Source organism: Sorghum bicolor, chromosome 9 (genome assembly GCF_000003195.3).
Source record: "Sorghum bicolor cultivar BTx623 chromosome 9, Sorghum_bicolor_NCBIv3, whole genome shotgun sequence".
Lineage (NCBI taxonomy): Eukaryota > Viridiplantae > Streptophyta > Magnoliopsida > Poales > Poaceae > Sorghum > Sorghum bicolor.
The window spans coordinates 36,470,024-36,492,941 of record NC_012878.2 but is presented as its reverse complement, the minus strand read 5'-3'; positions in this window follow the sequence as shown (position 1 = coordinate 36,492,941).

The window sequence follows — 22,918 nt, the reverse complement described above, 5'->3', positions numbered from 1 at the left end:
AAAGAAGAGCGTCCAAGGAACAATTTCCAAGGCATTCACTGTACCGCAGTGTTGAGTTACAAAATCAGCCATAATCTGTCCTTTAACCGCCTTAGCCGATTCATAGCGTAGATCAAATTCCGACAACGCCAAAATCCACTTGCCGATTCTACCACTCATAATCAGCATAGATAGCATGTACCGGACTACATCATCTTTGGATATAACAATGCATTCGGCCGATAGCAAGTAGTGTCTAAATTTGATGCATGAAAAATATAAGCATAAGCATAATTTCTCAATTGCTGAATACCTTGTTTCAGCATCCACCAGTCTTCTACTTAGATAATAAATCACACGTTCCTTCCCTTTAAATTCTTGAATTAGAGCCGAACCGATGACCACACCATCGGTTTCCTTGTTCTGGTGGAACCGGGCTTTCCTTGTTCTGGTGGAACCAAAACTGGAGGATTTATCAAATAATTCTTGATCTCATCCACGGCTAACTGTTGCTCTTTTCCCCATACAAATTCCTGATCGGCCTTCAACTTAAGCAAGGGACTAAAAGCACTTATTTTACCTGACCAATTAGATATAAACCGTCTGATAAAATTAATCTTGCCGATCAATGATTGAAGTTCACTTTTATTAGTGGGAGCGACAATCTTGTTGATAGCATCAATGGATCTCCTACTAATTTCAATCCCTCTTTGATGCACCATGAAACCAAGAAACTGCCCTGCCAATACACCAAATGCACACTTATTAGGATTCATTTTTAAACCATGCTTCCTTGTGCACTCCAACACCTTTCGCAGATCAGCTAGATGCTTTGTGAAATCTCCAAACTTAACCACCATGTCATCAATATAGATTTCAACTATCTTGCCGATGAACTCGTGAAAGATAAAATTCATAGCTCTCTGATAAGTAGCACCAGCATTTTTCAAGCCAAAGGTCATGACTATCCATTCAAACAATCCAACATGACTAGGACACCTAAATGCTGTCTTGAGAATATCTTCTTCAGCCATGAATATTTGATTGTAACCTGCATTGCCATCTATAAAGCTAATAATCCGATGTCTAGCCGCAGCATCTACCAATAAATCGGCAACCAGCATTGGATATCCATCCATCGGCGTAGCTTTAATAAGATTCCTGAAATCAATGCAGACACGTAGTTTCCCATTCTTTTTATAAACAGGGACAACATTGGAAATCCACTTGGCATATCGACACTACTGGATAAATTTGGCTTCAATAAGTTTAGTTATTTCAGCCTTAATGTCAGGAAGAATATTAGGATTGCATCGGCGCGCTGGCTGCTGATGCGGCGGAAACCCATACTAGATAGGCAACCGATGTTCAACAATCGATCGGTCTAAACCAGGCATCTCGGTATAATCCCAAGCAAAGCAATCTTTGTATTCCTTTAACAAATCGGTTAACTGTTGCTTACACTCAGAATCTAACTTAGCACTAATAAAAGTAGGCCTTGGCCTATCACCATTACCTATATCTACTTCTACTAAATCATCAGCCGATGTAAACCCCTGTCCTAACTTTCCATCATCGGTGAACCTATCCATTAAAACTCCTCATCAGAACCGACTGCTTGGATCAGTGGAATTTCATAATCGGCAACTTTGAGGAAATCATTTCCTAAACTTCTCCTGAAATACATCTGGTCTTTTCATAAGTATCTGCCTCTACCGATGCAATGACGTAAGAAGAATCTCCTGGGACAATTTCAATCTTGTCACCTACCCACTGAACCAAGCATTGGTGCATTGTAGATGGAATACAACAATTGGCATGAATCCAATATCTCCCCAGCAGCAAATTGTAGGCACCCTTTCCACTGATGACAAAGAAAGTCGTCGGCAAAGTTTTGCTGCCGATAGTCAATTCAACGCTTATAGCTCCCTTGACCGGGGACACATTCCCTTCCAAATCCTTTAACATCATATCGGTCTTGGTCAAATCCTAATCCCCTTTGCTAACCTTCCAATAGACTGCATACGACATAATGTTGATAGCAGCTCCACCACCAATGAGTATCTTGGTCATTGGCTGTCCATCAATCCTACCATTGACAAACAAGGCTTTAAGGTGTTGTCTCTCATTATCAGCAGGCTTTTCAAATATTGCTGTCATCGGGTCAAGAGCCAACTGAGCTATCTGATCAGTGAAATCTGCCTCTTCATCATCACTAAGGGGTGCAAGAAATTCCATCGGCAACATAAATACCATGTTAACATCTGCCGATGGCCCTTTTCCTTTGTGATCCGGTTGCTACCGATCTCCAGACTTAGCAGAATTTTCTTCCATGCTCAGTTCTTCTTGCCGTTCTTGCTGCATCCTCCTTTTCTGTGTCCTTGTTAACCCTTCTGGACACCACTAGGGAAGTTGTGGTTGCCTCACCGATTGATACCGAACCTCCCTTGAGTCCATCTGATAAGTGTTAGCATCCCTGCAAAATGTAAACTCATCGGGAACCCGTGCATGTGCCATCTCCTCAAGTTCCTCTTGATTTCTAGGAAAATAACCAACACGTTCACCGAGCCTATCATGCACATTGAGCCTGCCCCCCAGCCAATCGTGAACTCATGTCCTTCCTCTAATCGGCCCACCAAAACGCCGATCATTGTCCTAATACTGCCGATTTGGTCTATCATACCGATTATAACCATTGCATTCAGGGCAGTCTCTAATAGTCGGTAACTTGATATTTTATTCCGAACAATGGATGAAGAACGAGCAATTCCAATGATCTCTATGCCGATCCCATTCTTGTCGGCGTCTTTCTTCTTCTCGGCGATGATCTTCTTGTTGCGACGATACCGATCTTCACGTTATTGCCATGTTTCCCGATCTCACCTATAAGTGATCACAGTGCCGGACCGAGGAGGTCTTCCAAAACTGGTGCCTTCCTAGATTAACCCTTTACCTTTAGCGTCATCGGCAGTAATTTGATGCTGGGGGTCTACCGATGCGCTTTTCTCAGCTGCTTCCAATGTCAAGACTTTGGTCTTTCCCTTGGCATCCAACATGTTTGTGGGGAAAGGATGTTGATCAATCTTCATCGGCTTTGGAGCCTTGGAACTATCAAACTTAATCCTTCTAGACTCTATAGCCGATTGCAACTGCTGTCTGAACACCTTGCATTCATTTGTATTATGAGACATTGCATTGTGCGACTTGCAATACTTGATCTTCTTTAATTCTTCTACCAATGGAATCACATGGTTGGGTGATAATTTAATCTTCCCTTCCTAAAGCAGAAAGTCAAATATCCTATCGGCTTTTGTGATATCAAATGCAAACTTCTCTGGCTCTATATGGCCAAAAGGGCAAGACATCAGCTTTTGGTTCTTCACCCACTCTGCCAAGCCGATGACTGGTTCTTCATCAGAATCTGAACTTGTTGCCTCATCGACAAATGACACCTTTTTATTCCAAGCTTTCCTGGGTTCAAAAGCTTTGATATCATGATCAGAAATCCTCTGCACCAAATGACTTAAACTCTCAAACTCCTGAGATGCGTACTTGTCTTTGATATGTGGCAACAATCCCGGAAAAGCTAAATCAGCTAGCTGCCGATCATCCAGAACTAGACTATAACATTTGTTCTTAACATCTCGCAACCGTTGCACAAAACTTCCAACCGATTCATCATTGCGTTGCCTCAGCCTTACTAAATTGGTAAGTTTCTTCTCATGAGCTCCAGAAAAGAAATATTTGTGAAACTGCTTCTCTAGATTGGCCCAAGTGATTACTGAATTTGGAGGTAATGAAAAAAACCAAGTGAAGGCCGATCCATATAAAGATGATGAGAATAAACGAACCCTTAACTCATCTCTGTTAGCAGCTTCCCCACACTGGAGGATGAACCTGTTAACATGCTCCATGGTTGATGTGTCATCCTGTCCAGAGAATTTGGTGAAATCCGGCACCTTGTACCGATTTGGAAATGGAATTAAGTCATATGCAGGAGGATACGGTGTCCGATAAGAATAAGTGTTGACTTTGGGTTTTATCCCAAACAGATCTCTCATCACCTCAGCTATCTTATCAGCCCAATATGCATCGGCATCCTGCCGATGTGCGGGTTGTGGATCCAGCTCCTGCTGATAAGCTTCCACGTGTCTCTAAGGTGCACGATTTCTAGGGAACATAGCGTTAGCCGTCGCCTGTTGGCCACCAACCTGCTGAGCAAGATGCATCGGCTGATTGACCAATCATTGATTCTAAAACCCAGGTTGCATTGGTCCCTGCTGAAATCCTGTAGCCTGATGATTCTGCTGGGTCATCTGTGGAAAGACAAACTGCCCTGTCCATCCATTATTAGCATTCATCAGCGTAGGTCCTGCCGATGGCTGATAGTTGGGTGTTATCATTGGGTTAACATACCTCGTTTGAGTCATAAACCATTGGTGTGTCGGCAATGGATCTGTCGATGCGTTAGGTATCTGGAATGTAGGCATCTGAGAATTCCCAGTAAAAGGCTATGCAGTAGTAGTTGTAGCATATTGGGGATTCTGAGTCATCGGCGACACTGGATGTGCCTTTTGACGGTCCTTAAGTACCAAATTTAATTATCAAATAAACAAAGAAAAGGATCCAAATGCAACCAACACCCAGACTTAGGGTTTTATCTGACAGAATTCCACAAGTTTTGTTGTTTGTCTATTTCTATAGGGGGTTATCAGGAAATATGGAGGAAAGGCCCACATGTCGGGTTTACATAGAGATATTAATGTGTGTGCCAATATTCTATCATCTAGAAGAGTCCAAAAGCCACGGGAACGAACGGGAGGCCGAGCTGGCCCGGGGGTAGGGCGCCCGCCCTCCCCCCTTGGGCGGCCGCCCTAGCTTAGCAGCCAATCAGTGTGAGTCTCGCGAATTATGCTCCACCACCTTTGAGGATCAAGGAAAACCGTGCGATTAAGGTCGGTTTGATCCGACGGCCCACATTCATTTGGAGGTGCTATATAAGCAGGCCCCTGGCCCCTAGAGGAGAGAACCTCTTCATCCTTATTGATTATTCATAGATAGAGCAAAAACTAGGGTTTGGAGATGATAGCTCTCCTCTCTTCTCTAAACTATAGTAGATCTAGATAGTAGCGAGATTGAGAGCGAGGGAGGATTGGAGGAGAGGCCAGCCTGTCGGTTCTTGCTCCGGTTGTACTTCACCATGATCAAGCTCTAATCAAGCTTGCTCATGGGATGACTCTGGTAATCTACTTCTATTTCATTATGCAATTACTATCCATGTATGCTCTGGTTCATAACTCTTTTGAGTACTTTAATCTATAGGACGCTATAGGTGAGAGTTGTAATATAGGTGTAAGCGTGGTGCTTAGGCCTAGATTACTTGTGGCTATCCCCTATCTAGCCGGATCGTGTGGTAGGCCACGTAGGTGAAAGCTATGTTGGTCCTCTGTAGTCTACCTCCCGTTAGCAGGGCTGGTAGGGTTTATCGGCCTATGGATAAGCATCCTTTGTGGTGTATTCTTATCACGTGGTTCGCCCCAGACAAAGACATACCCCTTTTAAGTAGAGAAACCCTAGTTATCCTCTCTATTCTCCTATTATCGCCCATATATTAGATTGCTCTACTCTATATTTCCCCATTATCATTTTACCTTTAATATTGTTCTTATTCAATTCTACCATCTTTCCTATTTACACCTATCTATCTATCTTGGTTAAGTTAGAGCGTAGTTGGTTCTCCCGTTTCCATGTGGATACGATAAAACCTTTAACCGGGTAAAAGCTACAACGGTATCCGTGCGCTTGCGGATTTATCTGTGTGCGTATAAATACCATAGTACACTCTAGTGCCATGCTGGGGATGACAACCTAGTATTATGGTGGTGTTAGCAAGTGTCAACAAGCTTTTTGGCACCGTTGCCGGGGAGACGATTGCTGAGTTGACTACGAACTAGCTTAATCATTTTCTAAAAAATAAAAAAATATATATTTTTCTTTTTATCCTTTGCCTTATCTCTGCTATTCTTTCTTCTTATCTAATCCTTGATCTCTGGTCTATCATGAAGGTAAACATGTCTATCTATCAGTTTAATTGACCTACGGGCACACATCTCGAACCACCAAAATCTTCAAAGCCTATCATGACATCTAGTTTTGAGATAAGCCCGGAATACATAGAATTTCTTCAAAAACAACCTTTCTCAGGAGAAGGTGAGGAAAACCCATACACACACCTAAGAGAGTTTTATCAAGTCTGTGACCTCCTTCGCATTGAAGGCATGTCTGATGAGACCCTTAAATGGATGCTCTTTCCGTTCTCTTTAACGGGAAAAGCTAGGCACTGGTATAAACTCAACATAGGAAGTGCTCATGGAGATTGGAAAGAGCTATACAATAGTTTTCTCTCTAAATATTTTCCGATCTCCAAAGAGGCGGATCTTCGGATAGAGATTCTTTCTTTTAGACAACTAGAAGAAGAATCTCTTGGTGTAACACTCCTAGTGTTAGTTTGCATGTTAACCATGAGCATTGCATCAACATAAGCATTATCATGCTCATTCATAAGCATCCATCATGATCACATGTCATCTTATGTATACCATGTATGATTGAATTGCTTGTATGACTTGTTATGAGTGATAGTGATGTGGGACCAATGCATATAAGTGCACATTGCCTTCCAAAATACTTTAATCATGTTTAGGATAACATTTTGAACAAAGTTCATGTTGGAGGTTTTGGCCAAAAATGCCCCTAAGTCGTGGTTAACCCTAGGTTGACCTAATTGACCCCTAGACCTCTTTTCAAATATGTTTTATGAAACTGGTATTAGAGATCTTGCATGTAAATCACATCTAAAACAAAGTTGTAGTAAATTTCATAAGCTACAAAAGTTATGTTGTTGACTTTTTATGAAAATACTTGGAACACACTCAAAATTAGGTCACAATGCAAAATTCAGGGCTGTTTTCACACTTAGCCAAATTTGCCTAAGTCAGAGTCGACACAGTTTCGAGGTAGGGTACTTGGGAGGTTTGTAGTTTGAAATCCAAGCCGAACCAGACATTGATCCCTTAAGCAAACTTGTAGAACTCATGTAGCTATATCCAATGGAACAAATCTGAGCCAAAACCGTCGAGTGGATCAAGAGTAAAACGTCGATGAACTTTGGGTTTTAGACACGGTCGACGACGAATGAATCGCTCGATTCAGTTTCGTCAGTCGCCAGCCGGCCGACGCGTGGACGACCCGTGGCGGCCGTACGTTGACGGCGACCCCACCTGTCAGCCCTGACGCCTTCACTTGGATGCCATGACGCCACCCCGAGCCTCGGCCGTCCTTATTTCGCCTCCCCAGCGCTCTCTCCCTTCTCCATTTCGCCTCGGCGAGCTCCGCCACGGAACAGCAGCCTCGTCCCAGCTTCCCTCGCTGTCTCCGGCCAAGCCAGCCAGCCAAACGCCTCGCCAGAGCCTCCTCTACCTCGGCGTCACCTCCCTGGCCACTGTCGAGCACGGGTAAGACGGCATTGCCAAGCTCCAAGCCTTTCTTCCTCGCCGGAGTTCCGCCCGAGCTCACCGGCGACGTGGTCAGGCCTCTCTGCTCCACCATTTCTCTACATAAGCGCTTCCCCTTGACTCACTGATGCTCGGCGTGAACCTCAACTGGTACGGCATCGGCTGTGCACGCCGGCGTATCGCCTGTAGCGCCGCCGAGCCGCCATTCACGCCGGCGGGCCCTCTAGAGCTCGGTAGAGATAGGTTCCGCACCTCGGCAGGTCCGCCTTGGTGAGAGGGTCACGTTGGTGCCATTGGATCCGACCGAGACCTCGCTGTCGTCGAGTTTCGCCGGCGACGAGCTTCTCCCCTGTCTCTGTGTCGCTGTCGAGCGGGTCCCGCTGACCAGTGGGTCCCCCTGTCAGCCTCTCTCTCTCACACCTCTGGTTCACTGTTTAGCAGATCCTTTGCTGTTTTTGTAAAATCCATAACTCAAGTTTTACAGATCCAAATGATGTGATTCCAATTTTGCTAGATTCATGTGTTAATCTAGTTTGTATTAAAAATATGAAACATGCCATGTTTTTGTAGAAATAAATAGATATGATTTAATCTTGATTAAATGAGAGGTAATTATATCATGTGATTTGTGGATCTGATGACCATGAAAATTTAGGGTGTTGTTACTCATCACATGAATAGGCTCGGATAAATTTATCATGATTTTTGGAGGTCTGATTGTGAAGTTATAAATATTTCTTGTTTAAATAGGAGTTTCTTGTAGTATTTTTAGTAAATAATTTATAACTCCTTTTATGGTGAAACTTGCTGAGTATTGTACTCATATGTAAACAAAGCTAGGAAAAGTCTGAAATGTGTTGTTTGACACTATTTAATAAGGTTTCACATTTATGCCTTTCATGCTCTTGTTAGCTTGTCATTTTTGTACCTCACAACCTGCATGTGCAAGTGCCCTGAAGTTTTTATAGTGAACTGGTGGTAGTCTAAATAGCTTGCTGTAATTTTCTTAGAATTTTTGGATCAATTGTGATATATGATCATTAAATCACCTTAATAATTAAATAAATAGAGAAGGTGGTAATAGAAATGAGTTTAGACCTTGTCATGATGTTTTCTGGTGTTTCTTAGACATTTTTTATGTACTAGTGCATTTGGTTTGAACCAATGTTACATTCTTAATATATGTAAAATATTATTTTTGCTAATTATGTCTTTCCTAGAGTATTTCTGTGTAGCTGATAACAATTATTTAAGAACTGCTTGAAGGTGAGGTTTTCTAGAATACTTGTTAAGCTTTCCAGAAAGTATCTACTTGCTTGGTTTGGCCAAATGGTGCTTAAGTTATAGCTAAAACATGTGACTAGTAATCTGTATATGACACCAGTTGCTATCTAGGAGTTGCTCAAGTTGTTAACGTGTATAGTTAGCCTCTCTACCAGAGAAGAAGTATGCACTTGCTTGTTGTTCATAATTTCCTTGATGATTGGAAGCTTATGCTCATGTTTGCACCATGTTTATGTTCCTTTGGCTGGTCATCATAACATTATGCATCATATGTGCATTCCCTATATTTACCACCTTGTCATGCATACCTAGGTGCACCCAAGGGTGTGACGGTCTTGGAATACGAGCTGCCCGAGCCGGAGGAACAGCAAGGGGAGCTACCTTAAGGAGCTGAGGAGGAGGACCTGCCGGGGTGTCCCGACCACCGCCCGTCCACCTACGTTGAAGGCAAGCCCCGGAGCATTATAAGCCTCCTACTATTTTGTTATCATGTCGAGCTATCAATTGACTATGGTTATGTATAGTTGCATTAAGTGTTAGGCATTGATATGACACCCTTGCTGCATAATTAACTACCTTGTCCACCTCATACCTTACCTAAGTTGGTCCAAGATCGAAATGATGCTTAGTCATGCTTAGCTCGGTAGAAGCCGGGTGATTTCCTGTCACCTACGAGAGATAGGTGGATGCTGATCACGGTTGGCTATATTTGCTATCGTGGAAATAACCATGTGCTAATAATGAACTTGAGACCGGGCGGGATGACGATAGTGCAACAACAAGGCATGGAGGTCTTGGGTGTGAATCTATCCCCATCTGTGTCATTTAAGGACCGAATCGCTGTACGTCCCCGTGTCATGTTGAACGCATGCCTAAAACTTAGTTGGCCGGATAAGTCATTCCGACCGCGAAGCCTATGAGTGCAACTCAGGCCGGATACCCCGTTCTATATGAGTGCGTACCCCTGTTGGTAGTAAGTATGTGCAGGGAGTCAATGGCGTAAGACCGAGGTGTCAGGTTAGAGTCCTGACCCTGGAAGATTGGCGGTCCCTGGGGTGCGGCGCTGGGCAGACCCACGAATTGGTCCGCAGTTGTGCTAAAGGTGATCCGAGCTGCCCTCATGAAGTATGCTTGGGTGAGTGTTATGAATACCCCTCCAGCTGGATAGGAATCGATTCGAATCGCCGTCTCTCCCGGATAGTGAGAACTTGACTTGGGCAGCGGCAACGTAGAGCTCACTAAATAAACTTGATGGTTATGATGAGAATGTTGATAGCTAAGTGATAATCCTGATATGGTTATTATTGTGATGCTTAATAATCAAGTGTGTGCTTAGCTCAGGTGCTAATCTAGTGGATAGCTAATCTAAGTAATTAATTTGCTGCCAAAAAGGATATAAATGTGTTTCTCAAAAACTAAAAGCTTTTATGCAAAAGGTGAGTCAAACTAGTCCACAAACATTAGCCTTGCATACTCCTTGGTGTCACTTTATTTTTTGTTTATGACGGGTAAGTCTAGCTGACTACATTCTCGTACTCAGGGTTTTATTTACCCTTGTTGCAGATGATATCGTTTGTCACGGCTATTGTGCTAACTGTCATCATCCGGCCGCGGACGATGAATAGATCATGGGCGTGATCACTTCGTTTACCTTCAGTTGTGCTTTTGTTGGGTTGACTATGAAGGTGGCATGTAATTAAACTGAGTATGTGTGATGTTTCCAAAACTACTTTGCTTCCGCAACTAAACTGGTTTGTAATAACTTCATTTGAACTCCGATGTGTTGTAAAACTATATTCTGTGATGAATGTATGTAATATGTGATGGCGATGCTTAATCATGTACGATCTTGGTTGTATGTTGGTTGAATTGTGGTCTTTTGAGATTTCGTCGGACTACCAGGTTTATATGGGTTCAAGTCCATTGGCTTGACTGCTTTGTGGTCGCTAATTCACTTGAATTCTTATAAATTGGACTGTTTTGTTACAGCTGGTATCGGAGCAAGATTAAGCATTCAACAATCATAGATGTATTTAAAAACAAATGAATTTGTTTTCTCAAACTAATTGGCAAATTATATTATACATAGGGTTGTTTTAAAAATGTTTCAATAACATATACCATGCCAATGGTCATACCCTTTATGGCCATATAAGGACTTCTAGGTGGCTTAATATTACTAACTTGGGGGTTTTTCCTTTCGTCGTCCATATGGCATGCAATTATATGGATGCCACTTACTTAAGTGGTAATGAATGGATCATATACCTCTACGCCATGGTAAGCAATGTTTGTTTTCTTTCGCCGTCCATACGGTATGAAATTGTATGGATGCTACTTGCTTGAGTGGTAGTGTATGGATCTATATGCCTCTATGCTACGGTAAGTGTGAGCTGTGAGAGCATGACCGTCCAACCGTCGGTCTAGGGGAGTGCTAGCTGTGGTTACTGGAATATTTACATGTTTCACACATGTATATATGAAGGTACTTAATTGTGGGTAGTAGGTGCAGCCATGTATACATGTTTGATGTATATATGGGTGTATCCCAAATGGGTAGTGTGCTGCGATATATGTTCGGGAATATATATCGGAGTACCTACCTTGAATGTAGATGATTGGATTTTCATTTCTGCATATATACTCTTGTGAGGTTGGGCTGAAATGAAATTTTCTGCAGGTACACTAACAACGAAATGTGTAGACCGTGTTGTTGCGTATAAAGAGTGCACGTATGTATGCCACCGACTATACTGTTAGAACTTTCTTCTAGGAATGGAAAGGACGTATGGAACGTGCATGCATCATGAATCATTCATACATTCCTTATGCACTACTCAATCCTTATAATTCTGAAACTATATCTAATTATCTTCCCTTGTAATTAATCTCCCTTACTCAAGTTGTGGTCTTTCCTACAGATGGCAGCCCCACATGCAAGTGAGACTTTTCTAGACATGTTTGGTACTCCTACTTTGTTGTGGCAGGTGCTGAGTTCAGTAGGATATGAGGAACCACCTCAATACACATGGACAGAGGCCGAGCATGCAGGATCCTTACCTTGGGTAGATGTCCAAATTACAGTTCCCCCTTGCCCAAACAACCCACAGTGGCTAGGATGGATAGTAGATTCCGATGGTCAAACTCCCTGGGAGGGTGCCCAAGTAGCAGCTTTAGAAGTGCTGTTGGAAATATGCCAAGACTATGGGGGTGAGCTAATTAATGGCCCAACTGGATCATTTCCTAGAGTGAGTGTGACTGACACTTTTGTGTCCCAGATAGGAACTGAGCCTCTAGAGATGAGAGAAACCATACTAGGATATAGCTCTAGCCCTGTCATAAGTGCCATGTTGGCGGTACTTAAGTTGTACTATGTACGCGAAGACACCTACATAGAAGTCATGCTAGCGCTCCAGGAAGCTCAAGTTGGACAGCGCAAACTGCGCAAGCGCGTGCGCAAGCACCGCAAGGCCTTTAGCGATGCACAAGATGAAATTCAAAACTATCACACCGCCTAGCAAGCCCGCCGCAACCAAGTTGAAACTGTAGTTAGAGAGCGCAATGAGGCACAAGCCCGCATGATGCAAATGACTAGAGAGCGAGATGAGGCTATGCGCTTGGCTGAAAATAGAGAAGCTGCTAGAGTTAGAGCTTTGTTCCATGCTGAGATTAGAGAGGAAGAGCTGATCACTAGGATTGCTGAGCTACAGTTAGATGTCCATCGCCTAAATAATATCATAAATCCTATCCCACACCCTGTTCCCTTTAATCTTGAAGAAGCTCCCAGTGAGGAAGATCAGGATGACGACATTATTTCTAATGGAGAATCTGAGGAAGATATGTAGCCTAGCAATGATTTCTATGCTCATGTATCAGTTTCCAAATCTTTATGTAATGGACATGTAATCTGAATTTCAGCTGAGACTCTATGTATTTGGCCATGGTGACCCTCCTGTAAGACTTAAGTTGTGGCAGTGACTCTATGTAACCTATGCACTTGTTTGTGATGCTCCATGTTTATGTTGAGCTTAAATAATCTTCCGCAATGTCTTTAATCCTTGTGAATTGTGGCTGTGAATGATCGCGAGAATAACTAGTGTCATGGATAATATTCTCTTGTTGTACATGGATTATTGTGCCTTGTATTATGTGAATTTATTTCATCAAATTCCGTATGGCAGCAACCGAGATTCATGGCAATTATATCTGTATCCTAAACAGTCACTTGGTATGCCTTGTGCAGATGGCTCGTAATACTCGCTCCGGTCACAATGAGGTGCCGCCACCACCACCTCCTCCCCCCGCCTACGCCTGCTGAGCTCCTAGCAACTCTTGTTGAGGCCAGCGGATCCTCAATGAAGCTATGCAAACTATGGCACAGCAGAACCGGAGTGGTCGCCATGCCTGCCAAGGCGGAGACGCGAATCAGAATAGCAATTTCAATTATTTTCAGGACACAAAGCCACCGGTTTTCAAGGAGGCCGTTGAACCTCTAGAAGCTGATGAATGGCTCAACACTCTTGAGCAGAAGTTCGGCATGCTGAGGGTGACTGAAGAGTTAAAGGCGGAATATGCAGCCCACCAGTTGGAGGGCAAAGCAGGTGTCTGGTGGAGTCATTACAGGACCAGCTTGCCTGCCAATGCTATTGTAACCTGGGATCAGTTCAAAACTACTTTTAGGAACACTTATATTCCACAAGGCTTAATGACTATCAAGCATACCGAGTTCATGAACTTGACTCAGGGCACTAAAAGCTTGACTGAGTATCTTCATGCTTTCAATAACTTGTCTCGCTATGCTCCTGAATTTGCTGATACTGAGGCCAAGAAGCTTGCAAGTTTCAAGTGGGGACTAGGACCCAAGCTGTCCAAGAACATGGCTGGTAACAAGAGTACCACCTTCAATGAGTTTGTGAGTGATGCGTTGACCCAGGAGAACTCCAATGCGTGTATGTCGCGTCCAAGAACCGCAAAAGGGCCTATGAGGCAGGTGCTTCATAGTCCAAGGCTCCGGTGGCAAGCAAACCGGCCTATCGCCTGCCCAATGCTGTGACAATGTACCGGCCACCGCAGAAGAAGTCAAATGTGAAGAAAGGAGTTCGCAAGTCCTTCACAGTTGCCCTTCCTAGGGGTGCTACAGATCAAGGAAGCCCCAAGACTCCCCCTGATAACCATCCCTGCTTTAACTGCAAACAAGTTGGTCACTGGGCGAGGGATTGCCCTTATCCCAAGAGGAATTCTGCAGCTGGGGGTAATAACTGTACTGGCCGAGTGCACTATACCACCATTAAAGAAATCCCCCAAGGTGAAGTGGTCACGGCTGGTATGTTTCTTGTAAATCAACACCCTGCAGTTGTCTTGTTTGATTCTGGAGCTTCGCATTCATTCATGAGTCAAGCATTCGCATCTAAGCATGGGCAACATGTAATTGATCTTGACAGTGGAAAATTTTGCATTAGTGCTGCTGGTAATCAGATCTCTACAAATCAAATAGTGAGGGACGTGCATATTGCCATTGAAGGGCGTAGTTATTTAGCAAATCTTGTAATCTTACCGGGCTTGGGAATAGATGTTATCCTATGAATGAAATGGATGAGTGACCATGGAGTGTTAATAGACACCTCAACTAGGGTGATCATGTTGAGGGAGCCCGATAGTGAAGAAGCTTTCTTAGTTCAACTTCCTAGAAGCGACGACATCCGTCACGCTGCTAATGCTATTAGACCACTCACTGTGGCAGAGATCCCGGTAGTGTGTGGGTTTCCAGATGTCTTTCTAGAGGATATGCCTGGGTTGCCACCAGACAGGGACATAGAATTTAAAATCGATCTAATTCCGGGTACCGCACCTATCTCTAGAAGGCCATATCGAATGCCACCCAATGAATTGGCAGAATTGAAGAAGCAATTGCAACAACTCCTAGAGAAAGGTCTTATTCGGCCTAGTTCTTCTCCGTGGGGTTGTTCGGCTCTCTTTGTCAAGAAGAAGGACAAGTTTCTACGAATGTGTGTAGACTATCATCCGCTGAATGCCGTGACTATCAAAAACAAGTATCCACTGCCTCGCATTGATATCCTGTTTGACCAATTAACTAAGGCTATGGTATTCTCAAAGATTGATCTGAGATCTGGGTATCATCAAATCAAGATCCGACCTGAAGACAATCCTAAAATGGCTTTCTCTACCAGGTATGGGTTGTATGAGTATCTAGTCATGTCCTTTGGTCTGACTAATGCCCCTGCTCATTTCATGTACCTGATGAATTCGGTGTTCATGCCTGAACTGGATAAGTTTGTGGTAGTGTTCATCGATGACATATTGGTGTATTCTGAAAATGCCCAAGAACATGAGAAGCACATTCGGATTGTACTCACTAGATTGCGAGAACATCAGCTCTATGCCAAGTTCAGCAAATGTGAGTTTTGGCTGAGGAAAGTGCCTTTCCTAGGTCATATTTTATCTGAAGACGGTATTTCAGTTGACCCATCAAAGGTACAGGAGGTTCTAGATTGGAAGGCCCCGACTTCAGTGCATGAGGATCGGAGTTTTCTCGGTCTAGCTGGATATTATCGGCGTTTTATTCCAGACTTCTCCAAAACAGCTAAGCCTATGACTAAGCTACTGCAAAAAGATGTGAAGTTTGTGTGGTCCCAGGAGTGTGAAGTCGCTTTCACCACTTTACGCCATTTACTGACCACTGCTCCTGTTTTGGCACAGTCTGACATTGAAAAGCCATTTGATGTCTTTTGTGATGCATCTGGCACCAGCCTAGGTTGTGTACTTATGCAAGAAGGCCGAGTTTTTGCCTATGCCTCTCGGCAGCTGAGGAAGTACGAAGCTAACTACCCGACTCATGATCTAGAGTTAGCAGCAGTTGTGCATGCGTTGAAACTTTGGAGGCATTATTTATTAGGTAATCTGTGTCACATTTATACTGACCATAAGAGCCTCAAATATATGTTCACTCAGCCTGAACTAAACATGAGACAAAGAAGATGGTTGGAACTGATAAAAGGCTATAATCTGGAAGTGCACTATCATCCAGGCAAAGCCAATGTTGTAGCTGTAATACCCTAGTGTTATGGTTGCATAAATCACATGCATAACATGAGCATCATCTTCTACTCAAGCATATCATGATCATCATCTACCTTGAGCCATGTCAATCTATGCAAAAATGTGATTCAAGTTGTCTAAATAGGCTTCCTAGGCTTGTGTTGGTGTATACCATGCTTGTGTTTGTGCTCTATGCCTTGGTAATTAGTTTATCTATGCTTAACTCAGCATTAGGAACAATGTTCATGTTGATCACTTCTCAAAAATAATCACTTAAGCCATACTTACTCAAATAGGCCCTAGAAACCTCTTTTGCTTAGGCCTTTAAAAAGTGTTTCATAAATGTTTGCATGTCAAAATTTTCTATAGAAAAGTTGTACCAAATTTTATAAGGAACAAAAGTTGTTTTATGGGCATCTCATGAAAATGGTCACATCTTTCTCAAAAACTGCTTTCAAGGCAGATTTGGGTGCTGTTTTGGCACTTAACCAAATTTGGCTAAGTCCTGGCTTTAGCAGTTTGCTCGATCGATATTGGGAACTTCATATCTTTCAATCCAGGCCGATCTGGCTCTTGCTCTAGTTGACAATGTTGTAGAACTCAGCTAGTACTCCATCTTTGTCAACTACATTATCTCCTAACTCGCTCTGGTTTGGGAGATAATCTGCGTCGAAGCGGCTCTGTCACTCGTGCATCGTTTTCTCTGAATCGGACGCGAGCTCGCCGACGTGGCCGACCGGCGACAGAACAATGGCGACATTTGGCGCTTGTACGTTGCTCCTGGCCCTACTCGTCAGCTCCCAGCGCATGCATGACCTCCACGGCGACGCCCCGGACGCAGTGGACGCGTCCACTCTCTCCTTCCACTCGCTATCTCGCCAGAAACGCGGCCGCAGCGAGCTCACCGTCGCGAGCTCACTCCGGCGAGCTCGTATGCGCTCCTTACTACGTTGCTGTCCACCAAACCTCGCCCACAGCTCCGCCGTGAACCGCTCTCCACTCTCCACCTGCTAACTCGCCGTGAAACCCTCCGGTGAGCCGACATTCCCAACTTCCTCCAAATCGGGTCGCCGTGATCTTCTTCTAAGGCGATCTCAATGCCGAGCTCCTCGAAGCCTCTTGTCTTCTCTGGTTAGGTCCTAGAGGTAGCTTAGTTCCTTAGCAAGCGTTTGCGCCACTTGGTGGACGCTCTACCGCGCTTACCGTCGCCGGACACGACGCGCAGCGCCGCCGTGTTTCCGTCGGAGTTAGGCTCTCCCGTGGCTAGCTCCTTCCACCCCGTCTCAGGCCAAGCCGCCTACCTAGGAAGCTTCGCCGTAGTCCGCTGGTGCTGTAGGAAACCCTAGGTCGCGCTCTACCGGCCTGAGGGCTCCGGCGTAACGCCGAGCACCTCCGCCGAGCCGCCATGATCAACGGCGAGCCATTCCAGTGGCTCCGCCGTGGGGAAAAGGGGGGTCAATCGAGTCGCAAGGGTCTGGCGGTCACGATGGTGCCCTTGGTTTGGCCGGAGATCTCGCCGTCGCGGAGAAATCGCCTGCGAGAGTCGCCTTGGCTGTGGGGAAGATGACCCTGACATGCAGGGCCCGCTGTCAGTGTCACCTCGTTTCCCTCCTTTTCTTTTATTCAAATCCAGATTTTTGGCATTCTTGCAAAAATAATATCTTCTGTTTCTGAGATCCAAAAACTGTGAAACCAATTTTGTGATGTTCCTTGAGATGGCTAGTTTTTATTAAAAATATAAAATGGACGATGTTTTCTGGGAAAATAATTATTAGGATTTAATCTTGTTATTCATGAGTAAATTCATATCTTTTGTTGTACTGCTCCTTTTGCCATGAAATTTTTATGGTAGTCTCTGTGTGGTACTAGAATGCTATGATAAATATGTCATGATTTTTGGAGTACTGCATCTATGATATGTAATTTATGATTGAGATATGGCTTGTTTTCTTATTAAAATCATATTAAATAATTGAGGCTTATGCTGATGCTCTACTTTGGTGGCAAACTTGTTTATGGTATTGGTAACATGTAAATAATCTGAAATCTGTTGTTTGACACCATATAAGCCATGTTTCTGAATTTATGAAATAAACACCTTGTCACATGTTATAGGCTTATCTTGAGTTTGGGATGTGCAATTGCTCTGAAATTTTTTGGTGATGTCACAATGCTATGCTTGTGCTACTGTAATTTTTGTAGATTTTTCTGAGCACTTTTGCTAGTATCTTGTAATTATGTCCCTTTATAGAATTAAATTGATAAATGCCTTGTTAGTAAATGTTTAGAGGTCAACATATGATGTTCGGGTAACCTTATGATATGCTTGTGTTTATCAGTCATGTGGTTGACACTGTTTATGTTTTGGCTATGTCATTGAATAATTAATGAAAGGATTAGAAGCTGTTCTGGACAGCAAGGAAGTAATTCAATCCTTGCTTGATGATAACTTGGTTATCTAGAAGACTTGTCTAAATCAAATATGTTGCAAACTTTATGAACTAGCTGTGGTTTAAATTTGGGGTCAATTGGCCCAGTAGTTTAAAAGTTCTAGCTCTTCCAAGTTAGGTTCCAGAAATAGGTGCTCTCTGTTTTTCTGGGACAGAACCTGGAACTTTGTTTATAAGGCTTGTCTCACTTATAAATCTTGCTGTGATGTTTAAAGATGATTTGTAGACAATTTCATAAGATTTCCAGAATGTCCCCACTCATGTTTGTTGGATCTGTCTAGCATTAGTTATGACCTGTTTTCTGAGCTGTTCTGTTATGGGATGCTTGCTGGTTATAGTTTGGCTTGCTAAGTCTTGCTAAGTTAGTTAGTCATCCTTTGTGAGTTAATCTTAGAAGTTTACTCAGTAAATGAGTGTCCAGTGAAGTCCTAAGTGCATTGTCAAGCATTCATTTCCTTCTACTATGCACCCATTCTTACTTATCGTGCATGCAATAGGTGCACCGGACGCAACCGCATCGTTCGAGCTCCAGGTGAACCTCGAAGGCCAGGAGGGCAACCCGGAGGTGGAGGTCCAGCAAACCGGACTCGAGGAGCCCGAAGAAGAGGATGAGTGCCCGAACCACGAACCAGCTTCGTTCGTGAAAGGCAAGCCCCGGAGCATCCTAAGTCTCCCTTTGCTTTCGAAAAGTTACTTGAATATGTTATATCTATTGATGCATTTAAGTATAGGAGTTGTGATGAAACCTTTGCTGCATTTTACTCAATCCTTGTCCAAATATCTTACCACTACCTGGTTATAGAGTTAGGAGCGAGTAGCAGCTTAGCCATGCTTAATCGGTAGAAGTCGGGTGATTTCCTGTCACCTGCGCGATATAGGGTTATGGCGGATCACGATGGACTATATGTGCTATCTTGGATGGAACCTGATTAAATTGACTTAAGCCGGGCGGAGTTTTGCAAGGTTGTAGTAACTCCGTCTGTGGCAGCTAAGGACCGACCGTTGTACGTCCTCTTGTCATGTTGAACGCATGCCTGACACTTAGTTGGCCGGATAACTCGTTCTGACCGCGAAGCCGAGTAGTATGACTCAGGCCGGAAGACCGGCAAGTATAAAGTGCGCACTACCGGAGGAAGTGCGTTGTGCGGGGGACCATTGGCGTAAGCCCAAAGGCAGGTGAGTTAAAATTCCTGACCTCCCTGGCAGAGTGGTAGCCCTGGAAGTGCGGCGCTGATCGGAGCCACGATTCCTGAGACGTACCAAAGGTGACCCGTTGGCTCTCCGATGGGGGATGCTTGGGTGAGTGCTAGGAATACCCCTCCAGCTGGATAGGAATTCGATTCGAATCGCCGTCTCTCCGGTTAGTGAGAACTTGACAGAGCAGCGGCAAACGTAGCATTCACTAATGAACTTGGTTCGTGATAATGATGATAGCAAGGAAGAACATATGATGAATTTGATATGGTTATTATTGCTTGTAATAATCAAGTGAAGTGCTTTAGTACAGGTGCTAATCTAGTGGTAGGCTGATGATGATTAATATGATGTTCTCACAAAATTGTAGTATAATTTAAGCTTTTGGCAAATGTTGAGTCAACCAGCTCTACTTGATATTAGCCTTGCATGATCCTTGGTGTCTTTTATGTTTTACTAGACGGGTAAGTCTAGCTGAGTACATTCTCGTACTCAGGGTTTATTCCCACCTGTTGCAGATAATATCTTTTATGATGGCTTCTACAAGACCTGTCTCCATCCCGCTGGGGATGAGGACTAACCGTTGGGCACGGTTCTCTAACAAACTCGTACCTGCTGCTTTTGGATGTATGGTGTACGACTCTGGCTATAACAAGAACTTGTGAACTGAACTTTGGAAAGTGTGTGTAATTATTTTGCTTCCGCTACTACAAACATGGGTTGTAATAACTAAGTAACTCCGATGTGCTGCCGCTACGACGACAATGAATGACTATGTAACATTCTCTGTGTTGTGTTGAACTATTACGATCTTGGTTTGTTGCAAGTTGGTTTGAAGTCCTTCGAGATTTTAGTTGACTACCGGGGTTATATGGGCTCAAGTTTGGAAACTTGATTGCTTGTCAATCGTTTCCACACTTGAACTCGTATAATTTGGTCGGTTCTGTGACAGTAGCCGATGCTCTCAGTCGAAAACAACATATTGGACCTCTCTTAGAGGAAGGGTTCAATTTATTGCATCCTGTGGTCCTGCACAACATTGTAGTCAGTTGCTCGTTAGAGAGTCAAATTATAGAGCTCCAAAAGACTGACCATGGTATCTTCCATATCAAGAGAAAAATGAAAGAGCAAGACACCAACCATTTCCGGGAAGATGAGAAAGGGTGTTGTGGTTTGACGATCGGCTAGTTGTACCTAAAGACTGTGAACTACGCAACAAAATCTTAGATGAAGCTCATTCATCCAAGTTGTCCATTCATCCTGGTAGTAGCAAAATGTACCGAGACTTGAAACCTCGTTTCGGGTGGACCAAAATGAAGAAGGAAATAGCAGCTTATGTTGCTAGGTGTGATAGTTGCTGCAGGGTAAAGGCAGTTCACCTCAAACCTGTAGGTTTATTACAACCTTTGTCAGTTTCGGGTTGGAAGTGGGAAGAAATCAGCATGGATTTCATTGTTTGACTTCCCCCTACCCAAAAGGGACACAATTCCATATGGGTGATTGTTGACCGTTTGACCAAGTCAGCTCATTTTATTCTCGTACATTCTACATACCGACCATCCGACTACACTGAGTTATACTTCTCTCAGGTTGTTAGATTGCACGGAGTGCCCCGCATCATCATTTTGGATCGAGGCCCTCAGTTCACTGTCCGCTTTTGGGAGCATTTGCATTCACTCCTTGGTACAAAGTTGGTTCGTAGTTCAGCCTACCATCCTCAAACCTCCGGTCAGACTGAGCGTGTGAATCAAATCTTGGAAGATATATTGAGGGCATGTGTCATCTCTTCCAAGGGCGCATGGGAAAAATAGCTACCCTTAGCTGAATTCTCCTCCAATAATAGTTGTCAAGAAGGTATTCAAATGGCTCCTTTCGAAGCTTTGTATGGCTGCAAGTGTAGAACTCCTCTAAATTGGGTCGAACGAGGTGAAAGGAGGTACTACGGAATTGAATTTGTCAAAGAAGCCGAAAGGCAAGTCCTCATTATCCAGAAACACATAGAAGCCGCCCAAGCTAGACAGAAAAGCTATGCTAACCGAAGAAGAAGACCGCTCGAGTTCGAAGTAGGTGACTTTGTGTACCTAAAGGTATCGCCTATGAAAGGAGTGAAATGGTTCGGCGTAAAAAGAAAACTCGCCCCTAGGTATGTGGGTCCCTACCAAATCGTTGAGAAGAGTGGCAAGGTAGCTTACAATGTACAACTACCTCCGGAAATGAGAGCTATTTTCCCTGTATTTCACGTGTCTCAACTCAAGGAGTGTCTTCGTGTGCCCGAAGAGAGAGTTGAAACAAGAGATCTCAAGTTGCAGTCCGATCTATCCTATGAAGAGAAGCCGGTACAAGTTCTTGATGTCAAGGAAAGAGTTACTCGGGGGAGAGTGATTAAACTTTTTAGAGTTTTGTGGAACCGCCAAAGTGAAAGAGATGCCACTTGGGAAAGGGAAGACTATTTACAAGTAACTTACCCCGCATTCTATGAAAAATGGTACGTCTTTCAAATCTCGGGACGAGATTTTTGTAAGGGGAGAGGGTTGTAACACTCCTAGTGTTAGTTTGCAAGTTAACCATAAGCATTGCATCAACATAAGCATTATCATGCTCATTCATAAGCATCCATCATGATCACATGTCATCTTATGTATACCATGTATGATTGAATTGCTTGTATGACTTGTTATGAGTGATAATGATGTGGGACCAATGCATGTAAGTGCACATTGCCTTCCAAAATACTTTAATCATGTTTAGGATAACATTTTGAACAAAGTTCATGTTGTAGGTTTTGGCCAAAAATGCCCCTAAGTAGTGGTTAACCCTATGTTGACCTAATTGACCCCCTAGACCTCTTTTCAAAGATGTTTTATGAAACTAGTGTTAGAGAACTTGCATGTAAATGTCATCGTAAATTTCATAAGCTACAAAAGTTATGTTGATGACTTTTTATGAAAATACTTGGAACACACTCAAAATTAGCTCACAAGGCAAAAATCAGGGCTGTTTTCACACTTAGCCTAATTTGCCTAAGTCAGAGTCGATACAATTTCGAGGTAGGGTACTTGGGAGCTTTGTAGTTTGAAATCCAAGCCGAACCAGACTTTGATCCATTAAGCAAACTTGTAGAACTCGTGTAGCTCTATCCAATGGAACAAATTTGAGCCAAAACCGTTGAGTGGATCAAGAGTAAAACGTCGATGAACTTTGGGTTTCACACACGGTCGACGACGACTGAATCGCTCGATTCAGTTTCGTAAGTCGCCGGCCGGCCGACGCGTGGACGACCCGTGGCGGCTGTACGTCGACGGCGACCCCGCCTGTCAGCCCCGATGCCTTCACTTGGATGCCACGACGCCACCCCGAGCCTCGGCCGTCCTCATTTCGCCTCCCCAGCGCTCTCTCCCTTCTCCATTTCACCTCGACGAGCTCCGCCGTGGAACAGCAGCC